The following is an 18,353-nucleotide window of genomic DNA, read 5'->3' on the forward strand; positions in this document are numbered from 1 at the left end:
AATGCTTGCAGGTGACGCCCGTGTGTCTCCCGGGTGAGAACGCGTCTCTAAGGGCGCCCAGATCCCCCCAGGGCCCTGGTGGTGTATACTTGATGGGAGAGTCAGTGAGCGTCTCCTGCTGGGGCGTCAGGGGAGATGGCATATTTATACCCTGCAAAGCTGGTGTTGGAGGGAAAAGCAAATACAAGCTTTCCTCTCTGATGATGCCGCGTAACCTTTTCTGTAATAAGAACGATGGATCTGTGGGTAGGGAGACCCTTTTGTGCTGTGACAGCCTGAGAGGCTTGGGGCCCAGCTCTGGGGACAGGAGTGGGAGGAAGCATCCCAAGAAGCCTGTGGGTGCTCGGTGAGGGGGTGGGGTGCAGTGGAAGGCCACCCGTAGGGTCGCGGGAGGCTTAGAGATCCCACATGGCCCCTTGGCATCCCCAAACAGACCCCCGGCATGGGGCCAAGGGCGGGCAGGTGTTTGCGACCCAACATAGCCGGCCCCCTAGGTGGACACCCGGCCTGTCGCATCTGGGAGCCGAGGCTGGCAGAGCAGGAGGGGAGGTCGTGGGTCCGCTGCCTTTTCTTCGCTCTCTACTGTACCCGTCAATAGGCCCTGCCTCAAGTGCAGTGATTGGAGGGGGCAGGGCCCCCACCGTTGCCATCAGCAAGCCCTCACGTGATTCCCATGGGCAGCCAAATGTCGCTGTTCTGAAGCCAGGGTTTGAGCTCCCTTCTTCCACTGGGTCAGGGGCTCCTGCTAGGAAGTCACTGGAATCCCCCACTTCTCCCAGCACGATATGCCATTTAGGCTCTTCAGAAGTCATTTGCCAGGTGTCCCTTAAAAGGGGCCTCCGTGTGTGTGTGTGTGTGTGTGTGTGTGTGTATAAAAAAGAGAGAGAGAGATTGATTCTTATCTCACTGGCTTGTAATGGAAAACTCTAGACGTAGCAGACGTCTTAGCTGCATCTGGATGAGCACTCAACTGACGCTGTGGCCAACGTCTCCCCGCCGTGGTCCTCCGAGCCTCACCCCCAACCAATCTAGCTCCCCCAAAACACCCAGGGGCCTCGTCCATCACCGTGGAGTGGAAATCTCAGAGGTGATTTTCACTGGTTCAGCTTGGGACGCAGGCCCATCCCCGATCAGTCCACTTCATCAGGAGAGAAGGGCCTGCCTGGCCTTGGGTGCCCAGCCCCACAAAACCACACAAACTAAGTGGGTTTGGGACAGACGGGCCTGAGAAGGATGGGATTCTGACACCGGGGAGGACGGTGTTTTGGTCGGCGACACAGCCTTGCCCTCGATGGCAGGCTACTGTGGTTCTGCAAGGTCAGTTTGTACAGAAGAATCAACAGCAGGATGCATGGGTCTCCCCTCGGCTACTGCTCAGTGTCAAGGGTGACACATCCGGCCTGGAGCCCACCTGCTGGGGAGGAGGTGGGAGGAGGCCAAGGCACCAGAAGGCTTGGCCAGGATTCAGGGGCTGCGCATATCAGAGAGAAGCAGCGGCGGGAAGTTGGGGCTCACGCCCCGTTGTGGGGACACTGCCCACCCCCCCAGGGCCACCTCTCCCATCCAGGAAAGGAACAGGCCAAGCCAAGGCCTCCGGGGGCTTTTTCACCCCCAAGTCCTGGGCCCCCCCCCCCCCCCGGCCCACCCCCAGCAGCCCCAGCTGCCCTGGTCTCTAAGCCCAAAGGCAGCCAACACAGCTTTGCACTTCACCTCTCTGCTGGCAGGCCCTGGGGGCACAGACGAAGCTGATCCAGAAGGAGCCCGGGTCATCTGATCTGCGCTGGGGGTTCTGACGCGGGAAGGGACCCGCTCCCACCTGCACTGCAGGGGGCTGAGGGCCAGACCAGGCCTGGGCCCGGGGACACCTGGCTCTGGAGGCCTGAGCCTGACTCAGGGCCTCTGCCTTCCCAGCCACCCCGTTTCCATGGCAACCAGAGCCCTCTGGCTGGGCTGAGCCCCACCCCACCCCACCCCTGCCACTGGGCAGGGAGCCTGTCCTTGTGCCGATGCCGGTGGGAGGACACAGTCATTTCAGGGGGACCTGGGTGGACGGCAGGCGGGCTGTGATACTCAAGACTGGTGATGCGTCGGGGTGATTACAGATCTAGGTGCCCTCTGCCCCTGCGTGTTTTTGAGACAAATCAGGACGGTCTTACAGCAGGGAGGCAGGTGTTTCTGCTTTTCCTTGGCCTGTGAAGCTGGATGTACTGTCCCCTCCGAGACGGCAGAACAGGCCTCCCGGGCAGGTGGGGCCCAGAGTTGGGAGCGGCACCCGGTGGGGGCCTGGAGGCTGCTGGGCGGGCGGGGCTGGGACGGGAGCCCCTTGGGGAGTCCTGGGGCCTGAGCACAGCTGGGGGGCGGGGAGGCCTGGCTCCTCCCGGGGCTCACCTGCTTCTGGGCTGACCCTGCCCTGGTTCTGCCCCACGGTGACCATGGACCCCTCCGAGTGGGCAGCTGGGTTTCTGGGAGGGGCCCAGGTAAGATCCGGGTTTGGAGGCAGCCGCCACGAGTTCCGATCTCCATTCTGGCCCCAGGCCTTGCACCAGCCTCCTCCCTCCCGTCCAGCCTCAGTTTCCCCAGTGGTAGAGCGGGATGATGAGGCCCGCCACTCAGGGTGGCCGTGAGGCCCCAGTGGGCACAGTGGGTAACTCAAGGCACAGGAGGGCATGGTGAGGGGCAGGACAGGGCGCGGTCCGGGCACAGGCTCTCAGCGGCTGCGGGCCTCTGCCACCTGACACACCGTCTCCTCGCTGTGTGACCTCAGGTGGGTCACTCCCCTCCCTGATCCCTTCTCTGCAAGGGGGTCCTGGGGACACGGGGACACAGGCGGGTGGAGTGCAGGGCGCTGGCCTGCGGTGCTCACGCTCTCTGAGGCCTGAGGGGGCCCGTCCCCAGGACACTCGCGAGCCTGGGACATGGGACGGGGGCAGGGAGGGGTGGTTTAGGGGGCTCGCGGGCTCAGTGCACATTATGGAGGCTTCAGAAATTACCTGCGGTCGGTGCAGCCTCCCCCCTGCCCCCCTGTCGCCATCTGAGAGCCAGGCGGCCACCAACCTCCGATCCTCGGGTCTGAGCCCGGGGGACCTGAGCTGCTCGCTGGCCTCGGTTCTTGGCTGGAAGGAGCTCCACCCTGGGGCGCCAGGCCGGGAGGCACAGTGGCCACAGTGACAGGAGGGTAACCGGCTCATCTCAGGAGCGGCTGCCACGGCCGGAGCTCCCACGGTGCACCGGGCCCCACGGCAAGAGCTTCCCAGCATCCCCCGGGTGCTCTTGGCATCCCTGCGGTACACGTGAGGACCCAGGGCTCAGAGAGGGCCAGCACTTCTCCCCAACAAGCACAGGAAGGGGCAGAGGCAGGAACCACCTCGTGTCTACCCACAGGCTCAGCCCGGGAGAAGAGCCGCGTTCCCGCTTCCTGCTTCCCGGCACAGTCCTGGGCTCAGCTCCTGTCCTTGCCCGTGTGCCCGCGCCGACCGATGTGGGCTTGGTTGGGAATGCGTCCCCTGCCTGGACAGGCTGTCTCCGTGTGGACTGATTGGCTTCTGTGGCCGGGCCAGCTCTCAGAGGAGCCCTGACGGGACGTCTACGCTGACAGCCGTCAACAGGGACGTGCTGCCACCTGGGAGCAGAGCCCCTCTGGAGGCCCAGGAACTGCTGGACGGAAAGGAAAGGAGGCTGCACCTTGGAACCCTGAGAAGTCGTCAGCAAGGCCGGGCCCCGCGCTTGGCAGGAGGCTGGGGCAGGGCCGGTCTGGCCGTAGAGTGGGAGCAGGCCTCCAGCCCGGCGCGGTCCTTCCCGGCCCCACGTGCCTGGCGGGTGGAAGCAGTGGGGCACGGCCACTGTAGGGCAGGTGGGCGCGGCAGTGAGGACTGCGTCACCCTGGCCCCGTCACTGTGCCTGAGGTCCTGTCCTGGGAGCGTCCCCTCCCCAGAAGCCCCCTCGTGGCCTGGGTCCCTGCCAGCTGTCTGTGACCTTCTCTCCAGGGCAGGTCCCCAGCACACAGCCTTGGGTCTCTCTCTCTCTCTCTCTCTCTCTCTCGCTAGCTTTGAAATGTTGGCCTTGCTGTGCTCCAGTCTGAGCTGGGGATGGGGGTGGGGGGGTGCAGGCAGAGGGTCCCACAGCCTGAGCATCAGGTCTCTACCACCCGCCCCGACCCGCAATGGGCAGCCCCTCTTCCTTCCCTGTCCCTCTGCAGAGACGCTGAGGCTCTTTGCTCCCCTGCCCCTCACCTCCCCTGCCCTTGTCCTAGTTTACCAGGGTCCTGCTCTTTCTCACCGGGACCTGCTGTGTGACCTGGATGTCCCCAGCCCCCCCCCCCCCCAGCACGGCCAGGCTCCCTCTGAACGTCTCTGTCCCCTTGAGCTTGCTCTGATTTCTCAGCCCCCAACACCAACATCTGGGACATTTGCTCACGCCGCCCCCCTCGACTCCCCACTGCCCAAGGCCAGGCAGGCACCGAGATCCCCCGGGGTCCCCATATCCCCTCCCCTTCTGGCCTCTCTGCAACCTCTGCCCTGGTCCAGACCTATGGGCTCACATCCCAAGGGTAACACAGCCTCCTCTCTGCCCCCAGCCTCTAGGCTCCTATAATTCAGAGGGAAGATCTTCCTAAATCAGACCTTTTCACTCCCCTCCTCAAAAATCCTCTGCCCTAAGGATGAGCCCGCCTCTGGGTAAAACTTTTAAGGTTATTTGTTCATTCGTTGAACAAATGTTAATTGAATCACCACTATATTTGGGAATCATCCTTGGTGCTGGTCTATCACTGAACACAACAGATAGAAATCTCTGCCCTCGTGAAACTTAAGTTCTCGCCGAGGGAACAGACGGTGAAGAGGCGTGATGTTCCGGGTGGCCAACTCCTACTCATTCTTTAGGTCTCAGGGCAAGAGTGCCTCCTCCAGGCAGCTCTCCCTGAACACTCCTCCCCCCTCCCCCAGAAAGGAATGGAGATTTTGCTTTGCTCCAAAACCTTCCTGTGCCTCCTCCGTCAGGCAGGCCTTGGAATTTCTAGTCATTGCTGTCCCTCAGATTTTCCTGAGTGTGTTTCCACCACAGGGACTTTGCCCTTGCCGTTCCCTCTGCCTGTACCTCTGAGATACACTCAGGACTCACACTCTCCCTCTCTTTGTGTCTCTGCTTCAATGTCACCTCCTCCGAGAGGTCCTCCGGGCAGCCAGGGGTTCCCCCTGGCCATTGCCTGTCTGTGGCTGGTGGGGATAGGGACTGAGGATGGCGTTCTCACTCTGTGCTGGCCCTTCTCCCCACTCTGCTCTCTCTCCCCAGGAGGAATGCTGCTGTCCCCAGCGCAGCCCTCTCCCCTGCACCCTGCCGCCTGGACGCCTGGCTGCCTTCTACCCCTTCCTCTGTGCAGCTCAGAGCCGCATGGCCCCGCCCACTCCTTGCCCTTCTCACTCAGCTCTATCCACCGGATCCCTCAGTCAGAAACGGGGGTATCCTCTCCACAAACCCCTCAGCCCACACCCACCCATCCCCAAGGGGGGGTGTTTCTTCCTTCAAATCTCCTGATCTGCCCAGTGCTGTCCATTCCCTCAGCACGGCTCTGTCCCAGTCGCCATGGGCTCCTGCCTGGACGTCCCCCTCAGCCTCCTCACTGGCCCCTCTCCTGCTCCAGCCTCCAGGGAGGAGGGGGAGGATCTTTTGCAATCCTCAAACTGATCAGGCCGCTCACTCCCTTGCTTAACACCCGTCCATGCCACTCAGAAAGCCCGGAGTAAACCCAGCCCTGTTGGCCAGACAATGAGGCCCCCGAAAGGTCTGGCTGCTCCCTGCCCCTCCTTGTGCCCTCTCCTCACCCCGCTCTGCCTCCGACACTCCTTCCCACCCCAGGGCCTTTGCACATGCTCCTCCCACTCCCTAGATCATGCTGATCCCCGCTCTTTAGATAACCAGCTCCTTCAGGTCTCTGCTGAAATGTCGGGCTCCCGATTCCCCTGAGTTAGTCCTCCTCACCGTCCTCCCACGTTGGCTCCTGTACGCACGCACGGCCCCATCCAGAGGTGTAGCTGTCGGCATGACTTTTCCTCGAAAGGCCACGTCCCCCTCTGGACTGTGGGTCCCCGGGAGGCTGGCACATGGCCTCACTTGTTGATTCCCATCCCTGGCCCAGTGTCCATTGACACACAGTAGGCGCTTCGGAAATGACCTGATGGACGCCGGGGCCGTGAGACTCTAAAGGGAGCAAAGACGAAAAAGTCCGTGGCCCTTTAAAGGGAGCAGAAAGAACCGCGGGTGTTGTTAATTGTTTTTATTTGGAGGATGTTGGTTTTCATTTTATTTTATCTTTTCATAACTCACACTGCATAATCAGCTGGTAATTACAGCTTCCATCTCTGGCTCGTGCCTCCCTGACTTTGGCTCAGAGGACGGGAACCGTTTCATATTTAATCAGTATTTGAGCCGGAACGCTCTCAAGGGAGCGGGCTCATGTCGGGGTAGAGAGTCGAATTCTCAGTGACGTTAATTAGAACAGGAAAACTACCTGAGCTGGGAGCGGGGCTGCTGTGGGGCCTCCCAGGGACAAAAAAAAAAAAAAAGAGAGAGAGAGAGAGAGGCCACACCCCGCTCGTCTCACCCCAGCCCAGCACAGGTGAGCCAAGCCGCTGGCAGCTGTCATCCCCGCCAGGGACAGGACAGAGCCAACGGTCCCGCTGAGGCCTCGGTGCCTTTGTCAAACTGAACAGCTACTGGCGGTCTGCGGAAGAGTCAGCCACCCTCTCCTGCAGGTCCCCTCAGGGGCTTTCTGGAAGGATCCAGGAGCGAAGGGAGCAGGAAGGATCACAGTGGCAGATTAGGGGCATTTCCAGACCGCCAAGAGAATGCCTTCTGCAGCAGGGACAGGACCTCTCCTTAATCGGCCCCCACCTCCCTCTGTTCTCAGCCTGCCGGCCCGAGCCTGCCACGTCCAGCAGAGGGAGAGGAAGGACCCGGCCTGCTGGCCGGAGTCACTCTCACACGCACACTTTAACTTCCTGGAACATCATGTTCTCTCCCTCCTGGAATGCGTCGCGGCCCCAGTCCACGTGCATTTGTGTGACTTGCCAGTGAGCTTGGGAAGGCAAAGTCTGTTCTTCCTGACCTGTCCGTCCCAGCACCTAGCGCGGGGCCCAGCACGCAGCAGGTGTTTGCAGAATGAACAAGCGAACCGAGAGCCGAGCGAGTGACAGGCGGCAGGGAGAGGGCCGTCCTCAGGCCAGGGCCGCACCAGTGCAGGCAGCAGGTTAAGAGGTGCAACCCGGGCAAACCCACCCGGCCGAGACATGTCTCACAGTGACTTCCGGGAGGAGGGCCCTCACCCGGCTTGCTGAAATCCAACACGGTCAGTGCTGACGCATCCGAAGTGCGTGCCACGTCAGTGAGAGCAAGGAACACGGGATTTGGGACACGGAACGTGTCTTGTGGGAGCTGGGAGGGGCCATGGAGGGCTCACCCTTCTAGCTTCAGGGCCGTCACCTCTTTGCCACACTAATCCGGGTTTCTCAGAAGAGCTGAGCATCTACTGAGCACTTGCTGTGTGCCCAGAGTTGGGACCTGGACCGCACGCATATCAACTCCTTTTAATCTTCACATCAGCCCTTCGAGGGAAGAACGTGCTATTCTATCATCCCATTTTACAGATGGGGAGGTTGAGGCACAAGAGGGGCTGTGGGGAGCCTCACAGGTGGCGAATGTGCTCCAGAGCAGCTCCTGCCTGGTTTCAGCATCCGCCTGGTGCCTCTGGGTCTCTGTCTGGGCCTCGCCTCCCTCATCCGGAGATGGGGTAATAGGGACACGCGGTGGCAGGACCGTCCTGCAAACCGATGGAGACAGCATTTGGTGAGGACTTAGCCTTGTCCTGGCAGGTAGTTGCTGCTCGCTAGAAGGTGGGGCCCGTCCTCTCTCAAGCACGGGCTTCATGGCGGTCCACAGTCATGGCGAGGCTTCCCCAGGCCCGGGTAGGAGCCATAATACTAGAATCCATTCGGATTCATATGTCACGGAGCCCAGAGTCCCCATTAGAGAACAGAAGCCAGAGGCCCCGCCTTGGGAACGCAAGAGCTCACTGAGGAGCAGGGATTGGAGCCCACCAGTGAGCCTCCCTCCCTACCCCCCACACCTGGGGTTCAGATGCTTCCTTTTAGAAATAATTGTAAAGTTATTCAAGCAAAGCAGGAACTAGGACCCCAAGAGGCTCCTGGGGACTTGGGTCATGGGGCTCACCTGCCTGCCCTTCCAGAGAGAAGAGGGGCGGGACTCTTTGCCAGGCCTGGGGGCTGGCACCTGGGGCTTAACCAGCAGCCACCTTCTCTATCCCAGAACCACCGGCGGTGAAAGGCAGGATGGGGGCTGGGACAGGCGGGTCAGCGTGGGGATGGCGGGGGGAACCACCAAAGGGTGGAAGGCGGAGAGAAGATGGGGAGGCAGTAAGGGCTGGACCCCGAAGGACCTCACGAGCCCTGTGGAGGAGTTTGGCCTTGACTCTGAGGGCAGTGGGGAGCCCCGGGGGATAGGAAGCCGCGGGGAGACTTGGTGGGATGTACACTCTGGAAAGATCCCGCTGTGTCTGAGGGCGGGTGGCAGCCGCACAGCTGAAGCCACGGCCAGGGGGAGGAGGGGGCCATTCATTCACACCAGAGGTAGCAGTCCCCTGGACCGAGGTCCGGACGGAGGGAGGGGCCTCGTTTGGAGACAAAACTCAGGAAGGCTGAGGAGGGATTCGGTTCGCACTGGGCATGGGCAAGCGACGGGGGCACCCACATTCAGTGGGGGTGTGGGGATGTGAGGGGCAGTCTCAAGCCTGGGGGGGGGGGACAGCGGGGCCACTGACAGATAGAGCCACCTGGTGGCCCCTCAACTGGAGAACTGTTCATCTTCTCCCGTGGTCTGGTCTGGAGGCCTGGAGCCAGAGCGCGCTCCGGCTGTCCCCAGGTGGCTATGCTAAGGTCCCGGCAGGCCATCCTAAAGAATGAGGTGGACAGGGGCTCCTGGGGGGCTCAGTCGGTGGAAGGTGCAACTCTTGATCTTGGGGTTGCGAGTTCGAGCCCCCCCCCTGGGTGTAGAGTTTACTTAAAAAAAGGAAGAAAGGTGGGGCGCCTGGGTGGCTCAGTCGGTTGAGCGTCCAACTTCGGCTCAGGTCATGATCTCGCGGTCTGTGAGTTCGAGCCCCGCGTCGGGCTCTGGGCCAGCAGCTCGGAGCCTGGAGCCCGTTTCGGATTCTGCGTCTCCCTCTCTCTCTGCCCCTCCCCCACTCACACTGTGTCGCTCTCTCTCGAAAATAAATAAACATTAAAAAAAAAAAGAATGAGGTGGACAATGGCCGCAGAGGCCTGGAAACTGTCCTGGGTCCCCTGAGAGCCCTTCTTCCTCCCGCCCCCTCATGGCAAAGAAAAATTCCTTTGAAACTGAAGGTTTAGCTTGAAGTAAACAGATTAGTAATGGTGATGCACCAGCACTTTGTTAATTACATGTCCTCAATCTATTCAAACCTAGGCCTTTAATTCAGATTTATAGAAATAACTTGGATTTATAAGAATAGTTATTATGCATTAAGTACAGAAAATGCCGATTGGTTTTCATGGGCAATATTTATTGAAGTATAAAAGAGAAAATATGTAAAATCTAATTGCCCTTGAGTTTCGCTTCAGAGCTGACAGGGGAGTCAGGGAGCGGGCTGGATACACCCCGGCTCGCAAAGGCATTCTCGTCTCTCCTGGGTCATAATTTCGTCCTCCCCGTGCCGTTCATTTAAATAAAACCCAGACATCACACCACGACTGAGACACACACCTGCCCATGGCGGAAGATGCCGTCTGGGGCTGTTGTCTACACCAGCGTCAGAGTGAAGGACAAATAGGGGGCAGGAAGGCATGGTGGAAGGAGCACTGGATGGGGAGTCCAGAGCCCCCGGCTCCAGTCCTGGCTCTGACACTGACTTCTTCTGGCAGATCCAGGAAGGCTGGGGCCGGGCGTCCGCAGTTAGACCGATGTGGAAAGTGGTCTCACGTCCCAACAGGGATGGTCACTGGGTTCCCGCCAGCAGTTGGGTGCCACGGCTGTGGCTGCCCTACCAGCTCTCTCCCACACACCCAGCCCTGTATTCTTTTTCTTTTTTAATGTTTATTTGATTTGAGAGAGAGAGAGAGAGAATGTGAGTGGGGGAGGAGCAGAGAGAGAAGGGGGACAGAGGATCCAAAGCAGGCTCTGAGCTGACAGCCCAAGCCTGATGGGGGCTCGAACTCACCAACTATGAGATCATGAGATCATGAACTAAGGTGACGTCAGACGCTCAACCGACTGAGCCACCCAGGCACCCCAACCCAGCCCTGCCTTCCCGGAACTACAGCGCTTATGAACTTGAGGAGCCCCCCTGCATGGCCCGTGGCCCCGTGGGCACTGTTTTGGGCAGGCCTCCCTCCAAGTGGGGTCAAGTCCAGGATACAGGGACTGTGAAGGAAAGAAAAACAGGAAGACCAGGCTCTGGGCTGGGGGCACTCACGGCCCAGTTGGTGAAGAAGACACCTGCCTCCCAGTGGCTGGATTTGGGGGAGCCTGGGAGGACGTGAAGGGCACCTGGAAGCTGCTAGTAAAACACGTTTTGAGGGTCACCCGCTCCAAGCCCCTGATTTTCCAGAGGAGACCCTCACAAGGTCCCATGGCCAGTTAGTGACAGGCGGAGAGGCAGGACATCTCTTGCCTGCTCTGCTTCCTGACGACAACATGACAAAGCACCTAAGGGTGGGACGTTTTACTGCTACCAACAACTCCCCCCCCCTGAAGTCTCTCCTGAGTCCCAGGACGGTTGTGCAAACCACTCCTGCTCCTTCCTTCTTTGGTCTCCGGGAGCCAGCTCTTCCGCTCTGTCCGCGTCTCAGGCTTCACGGTCACGGCGTCTGGAAGCCACGCTTGGGGCGGTCTGCCTCCCAGGGTGGTTTCCACGATGATGACAATAAGAGCCGCAGCCAGTTTTCATGCTCACTGAGAGCCAAACATTTGAATGTCCCAGCTCATCGAATCCTCCTGGCCGATCTCAGAGGAGGGTCCTGTGATCCCTGCCGGACTGATGAGGAAGGCCATGGTGGTTAAGTGCCTGCTCAAGGTCACACAGCTAGAAGGAGGCAGGGCAGGGGCGGACAACCCAAGCTCCTGTTCCCGCCGCAGGCTGCCTTCCTAACCGGCGTCCCTTCCACCCTTAGCTCCATTCTGTAGCTAGAATGACCTTCCCTAAATATCCCCTACTCCACAGCCCGCAGTGGCTCTCCACTACCCCCAGAATGAGTCTTGCCTTGACCTTCGGGTGCGGAAGGCCCTTCCCAGTCTGGCTCTGACACTTTGGCGTCCTCACCTGCCTCACCTCTCGCTGCACACTAATCACAGAGCGTCCCAGACCAGCTGTGGGGTTTCAGAGCCCTTGGCCTTGAAAGTGGACCCTTCCTTCTATGCTCCAGCAGGGCTCACCTCACACACACACACACACACACACACACACACACATACATACATGTCTGGGGCTCTCGACTTGCATCTCTGCTTCCCCCCCGTCTCATTCTCTGGGTTGGGGATCAGCAAACGTTTTCTGTAAAGGGCCAGATAGTAAATATTTTAGGCTTTAAACCATATTGTCTCTGTTGCAGCTTCTCAACTCTGCCAGCACGGGCTGCGTTCCAAACACTATTTATGGACGCTGGAATATAAACTGCATATAATTCTCTTATGTTACAAAATATTCTCCTGTTGATTTTTTTGGTCAACAATTTATAAACTTAAAAATAACTCTCAGCTTGCCAGCCATGCGAAAACATGGTAGGCTGGATCTGGCTCACGGACCATATAGTTTAGCTGCTCCTTCTCTAAGATGTGAGCTCCGGAAGGGCAGAAATTCTGTTTCATTGTTTTGTATCTGGGTAAGTACTTGTTGAGTGAATGAATGAATTTACTATCCATCTGCCGGGAACACACCTGCTGAGCCCATAGTCTTCCTTTGCTGCAGAGAAGCCACTGGAACCAGAGAGAGCAGAATAGCTTTGCTCCTCCTTCCGCCCGCCACTCTCCCACCAATGCCTCCCGTTGGCTGAATGTAACAGGAAGGCTGCTAGCAAAGGATTCTGGGCAATGTAGTTTTCAAGGCTCCAGCCTTAGACTATGGGCTAGAGGAGGGCAGGAAGTTCCCTGTTTGTCACCCTTCCTGCTCAGCCTAAATTCGCACCTTTCTACCCATATCCATGAACGACGGCTCCTGTGCATAACAGCCACAGCCTCATTCTTCCATCCGGTATGAAAGGTCATATCCTTTACTCTTCCTCAGAGAGAGGGCACACCAAATTCGATCAGCCCTTTCCTCCAACTCTGGGTGATGAGGATTCTTATTGCGGTCTCATCCCAGTCTCACCTGGATATTGTGGTAACTGGAAAACTGCAGTTGTCTGGACCCTTATCAGTAGATCGTTATTAGATCCTTATCATCTAGATCCTAACACAAAATAGCGGTAGAGAAAGAGAATGGGAAAACTATAAGTGGCGTCTTTGTCCTTTTAGGCGGTTGTGGCAAGATTACGATAGACGGGGGGAGCCTATAAGCAACAGAAATGCATTTCTCATGGTTCTGGAAACAGGGAAGTCTAAGCGTAAGGCACTGACAGATTCCGTGTCTGGGGAGGGTCTGCTTCCTGGGTCATAAATGGCTGTCTCTCTGTGTCCTCACCTCACATGGCAGAGGGGTGACGGAGCTCTTTGAGGTCGTCAATACCACTCATGAAGACTCCATCCTCTTGACCTAGTCACCTCCCAGAGGCCCCCACCTCTTAATACCATCATGTCAAGGATTAGGTATGACTATGGGGATTTTGAGGGAACACCTTCAGTCTACAGCAAATGGTTTCTATATCTATATCCAAATCTCTATCTATCTATCTATCTATCTATCTATCTATCTATCTATCTCTATATCTCAAGCCCAGAAATAAAATTATTCTTAACTGCTATCATCCTTATTACTGCAACTAGCCAACAGGCTATAGTCAATATTTGTAATTTTCTTCTACTACCCTTTGCCTCTTCTTTTGGCCCTCTAATCAGTGCTGTTCACCTTGTGGGTAATTTAAACCTTTTTCCTAAAAGTTTTGAGTCTCTTATGGACCTGTCTTTATGGAACTGATATGTAGCCTTCCATTACAGTTTACTACTAGAGACAACCCAGAGAATCCCCTGGGTTTCTTTTTTTTTTTTTTTAATGTTTTTCTTTTTTTTTTGAGAGAGAGAGAAAGAGAGAGAGTGAGAGCGAGCGGGGGAGGGGCAGAGACAGCAGGAGACACAGAATCAGAAGCAGGCTCCAGGCTCCGAGCTGTCAGCACAGAGTCTGAAGTGGGGCTTGAACTCACGAACCATGAGATCATGACCTAAACCAAAGTCAGACGCTTAACTGACTGAGCCAGCCGGCTGCCCCCCAAAATCCTCTGGGTATCAGACAGAGGTGCCCTGCCCTCCTTCTTGTAGCTGCAACTCGGTTTGCTTGTGATAATCAGGAGCAATCATCCAGCCGGTTCAGAACCCTCCTCCTTGCCTGGGGAGTCAGAGGCAGGAGCTGCCCAGATTGGCTGAGTGACCATCTCAAGCTCCTCATTCAAAGGAACGATTGCTGCGATTCCTGAGGGGAAACATTCTCTCCTTGGGAATCACTATATTTTAACCATCAAAGCCGACATTGTAGGGACAGGAAGCAAAAGTTCTATGACTGGGCTATTAGGTCTAATAACGAAAAGAAACACTCCTGCTTCTATCCCTCGATTTCTGGACCTAAGAGCCATATATTTGTGGTTGATTCACAGACTGTACCCGTCCTGTAGGACCCCACCCAGAATTGGCAAGGAGACCCTCCTCGAATCACCAGTAGGCCGTTCTCCCATTTAATCAGGGTAGCTGCTTCAGGAGGAAGTAAGGGACATACTATGAATTCCACAGATATGGCCCCTCGTTCATGTCTTGTTCTAAAAAATCAATTCCTTACATCGAGGCCATGCTGCCTAGGACATCATGATAGTAAGGCACGTATTCGGAAGATCCACAGTTAAAGGAGCTGACGGAAACAGTCAGTTCTATTTTATCCCTTCTCGTGGAAGAGATAAAAAGTAATCAGCCTGCCACCAGGTGGCCGGCCGGTCACCCCAGGTAATGTTCAGGGCTTGGTGTCAGGTTCTGATATTGAAGATTGGTCTCTCGGTGGCTGCAGCTAGATGAGGCTGGGGTAAGAGGAGTCCATATTGTTAAGCCCACGCATGGCATCTGTCCTTGCCACCATAACCACAGCACCTGGGAGCATGACGGGCACTTGGGAGCCTGAGGACACAGGCCAGGTCACATCCGCAAGATGGCCATCTCGTCAGCTGCTCATTGGTTGCATCTTCTGCATTAGTTCCTTTTGTACATGCTGCCACCTCCCCCAAAGAGCCCCCAGCGTAGCTCTTCGCCCATTCCCCTTGTTGTCAGTGCTCCCATCTGGTGATTGCCCGAATCACCAGGCCGAATTCTAGAGGGAGCCCGTGGGTCAAGGGAGATCTTTGCCTCTAACCCTCTCTCCACTCAAACCGAGCAAACAGAAGGAGGTGCTGTCTGAAGCTCTCTTCCCTGACGGAGTGTCCCTTCATTTCTGCCTTGCAAGGACACTCCTGGGTGGGGCTGTTGCAGCCATCCCTGTTTGTCATATAAACTTCAGTTACCGTGACGTCTCCCAGATCAAAGGTCCAGATGGTCAAGCATCTTGCACCACAGCCTGGACCCACTGCAGACCCTTTTCTTGCTGTGCGCCCCACTCATAATGGGCAGCTTTACCTGCTGTTGAGTAATTTTGAGTGGAGGCGGTTGGTGCAAGGCACAGAGACTTTTCTGTTTTTATGGATGGCGTATCCCCCAATTCCCCACGCCACTGGACTCTGGAACCTTCTCCAAGGTGACAAGCCACTGAACGTGCATAGGCTTATCTCCCACCCACCGGACATGCATGTACCTTAACTTAGTAAGGCATGTACAGTACTTTCTACTTCCTGATTAACGTATCCAGTCAGCGGGATGGCATCTTTGAGCTGATGTTTTAAAGCCGTGGGTGGTGAATTTCCATCTGGAAGCTTGATGGTACAGTCATCGGTCATGGGTAACCATTGCACCCCACATTCCTTGTCGACGATCATGGACACCACTGCAACCGTCAAGTTTAGCAGCCATGGGGTCTACTTAAGATTTTGCATCCCGCACAACCACACAATTTAATTTTGATAATTTAGGTCACTTCGATGCCACTGCATCTGGAGAGTCCCAGGACCCCATTTTTCACTGGTAATGAGGTCATCAGCACTCCCCAGGCAACCAACACCGAAGTCCCATTCTTGATGGGCTGTTTCCTGCAACCATTCCTGCAGCCAAGTGCTGGAACCTTCAGGGTTCATTTTGGGAAACCGCAGGAGAAATTTCAAGTGTAGGAGATCTGATTCAGGGAACTGCCTATAACGGTCTTAAAAGAGTGGGTGGGGTAAAAGGAGAAGATGAGGCAGCCTGAGGTCCTCCTATCACCCAGCTTCCAATGGGACTCAGGACCTCGCTTCCCGCTGTTTCCAGGGCATCCTGTGCAGCTGCTGATGCTGACCCCACAGCTGCCAGAGCCACCCCGCACGTGGAGAGAAGAGCCACAGAAGCAGGGACTTCCTCCTTTTGGATACACCGGACAAAAAGAGAGAAAGAACACCCAATGGTGTTTCTTCTCCTTGCACCTTCCAATTTTCCTGTGGGCCTCCCCTTGATCGCAGGCGACTGTGAGCCAGATGACAAGGTTAACCTGGCATCTGCAGGCTGCAGAGGTCCAGAGGACACAGGAGAGCAGGAATGGAGGGAAGAGAAACTTCAAATAGGCAAATGAGGTGCACATTGCATAATAAAATGAGTATATTTGAAAATCGGCTCTGCCACTTACCAGCTGTGTGACCTTGAGCGGGCACTTAACCTCTCTGAGAATCTGTTTCCCCATAAGTAAGCTGAGAGTTAGGAACATGGGCCTCCCAGGGTTCTTGCACGGGGATTACATGTGATCAGCTATATAAATACGCACCAGACAGGTATGCCTCGAAGATCCCATGGGTTTGATTCCAGACCACTGCAATAAAGGAAATATTGCAATAAAGTGAGCCAAATGAATGTTCTCACTTCCCAGTGCACATACAATTATGCTTACACTACAGTGAAGTCTGTAAGGGCGCAGGTACTTCTAAAAAAGCCATGTACATACCTTAATTAAACAATGCTTTATTGTTAAAAAATGATAACCAACATCTGAACCAATCTTTTTCCTGGTGGAGGGTCCTGCCTCGATGTTGATGGCTGCGAACTGATCAGGGGGGTGGGTGGTGCTGAAGGCTGGGGTGGCTGGGGCAAGTTCTTAAAATAAGACCACAATGAAGTTTGCCACATCGGTTGACTCTTCCTTTCAGGAATAATTTGTGACATAGGATGCTGTTTGATAGCATCTTTTACCCACAGTAGTACTCCTTTCAGAATTGGAGGCCATCCTCTTAAACCCTGCTGCTGCCTTATCAGCTAAGTTTATTTGATATTCTAGACCCCTTGTTGTCATTTCAACAATCTCCATGGTATCTTCACCAGGAGGAGATTCCATCTCAAGAAACCACTTTCCTTGCTCATCTGTAAGAAGCAACTCCTCATCTGTTCAAGTTGTATCAATGGGATCACAGCCATTCAGTCCCATCTTCAGGCTCCACTTCTCATTCTGGTTCTCTTGCTGTTTCCACCCCATCTGCAGGTACTTCTTCCATTGAAGTCTTGAACCACCCCCCCACCCGCCACAGTCATCCATGTGGGAATCAACTTCTTCCAAACTCCTGTTAGTGTTGATATTTTAACCTCTTCCCATGAATCATTGATGTGTTTGATGGCATGTAGAATGATGAATCCTTTCCAGAAGATTTTCAATTTACTTTTCCCAGATCTATCAGTGGAATCACTATCTATGGCAGTTACAGCCATATGAAATGTATTTCTTAAACAGTAACACTGGAAAGTCAAAATTACTCCTTGATCCATAAGCTGCAGAATGAATGGATGTTGTGTAGGCAGGTATGAAAACAACATTAATCTCATACATCTGCATCAGAGCTCTTGGGTGACCAGGTACATTGTCAATAAACAGTAATATCTTGAAGGGGGTCTTTTTTTCTGAGAAATTGGTCTCAACAATGAGATTAAAATATTTAGTAAACCATGTTGTAAACAGATGTACTGTCATGCAGGCTTTGTTGTTCCATTTATAGAACACAGGCAGATTAGATTTAGCATAATTCTTAAGGGCCCTAGGATGTTCAGAATGGTCAATGAGCATTGGCTTCAACTCAATGTCACCAGCTGCATTAGCCCCTCACAAGAGAGTCAGCCTGTCCTCTGAAGTTTTGAAGCCAAGCAAGCCAAGACTTCTCCTCTCCAGCTATGAAAGTCCTAGACGGTGTCTTCTTCCAATAGAAGACTGTTTTGCCCACATTGAAAATTTGTTGTTTAATGTAGCCTCCTTCATCAGTTATCATAGCTGCATCTTCTGGAGAACCTGCTGCAGCTTCTACATCAGCACTTGCTGCCTCACCTTGCACTTCATGCTATGGAGACGGCTTCTTTCCTTAAACCTCATGAATCAACCTTTATCAGCTTTGAACTTTTCTTCTGCAGCTTCCTCTCCTCTCTCAGCCTTCACAGAATTGAAGAGAGTCAGGACCTTGCTCTGGATTAGGCTATGGCTTAAGGGAATGTTGGGGCAGGTGTGATCTCCTCTCCAGACCACTCAAACTTTCTCCATACCCGCAATAAGGCTGTTTCGCTTTCTTATCATTCACGTGCTCACCGGAGTTGCACTTTTTAATTTCCTTCAAGAACTTTTCCTTTGCATTCACGACTTGACTGTTTGGAGAAAGAGGCCTATCTTCTGGCCATCTTGGCTTACTACATGGCTTCCTCACTAAGCTTGGTCATTTCTAGCTTTTGATTTGAAGTGAGAGACCTGTGACCCTTCCTCTCACTTGAACACTTAGAGGTCGTTGTAGGGTTATTAATGGGCCTAATTTAGATATTGCTGTATCTCAGGGACTAGCTAGGTCTGGGGAGAGGGAGAGAGAGAGAGGAATAGCCGGTCGATGGAGCAGTCAGAACACACAGCATTTATCGATTAAGTTCCTTGTCTTATGTGGGCACAGTTTGTACTCCTCCCCCACCCCCACCCACTACAATGGTAACACCAAAGATTACTGAGAAGAGATCACAATAAAAACATAACAGTAATGAAAAAGCTTTGAAATATTGTGAGATTACCAAAATGT

This window comes from Panthera pardus, unplaced genomic scaffold (assembly GCF_024362965.1).
Source record: "Panthera pardus isolate Hobbes unplaced genomic scaffold, ASM2436296v1 HiC_scaffold_11, whole genome shotgun sequence".
NCBI classification, from domain to species: domain Eukaryota; kingdom Metazoa; phylum Chordata; class Mammalia; order Carnivora; family Felidae; genus Panthera; species Panthera pardus.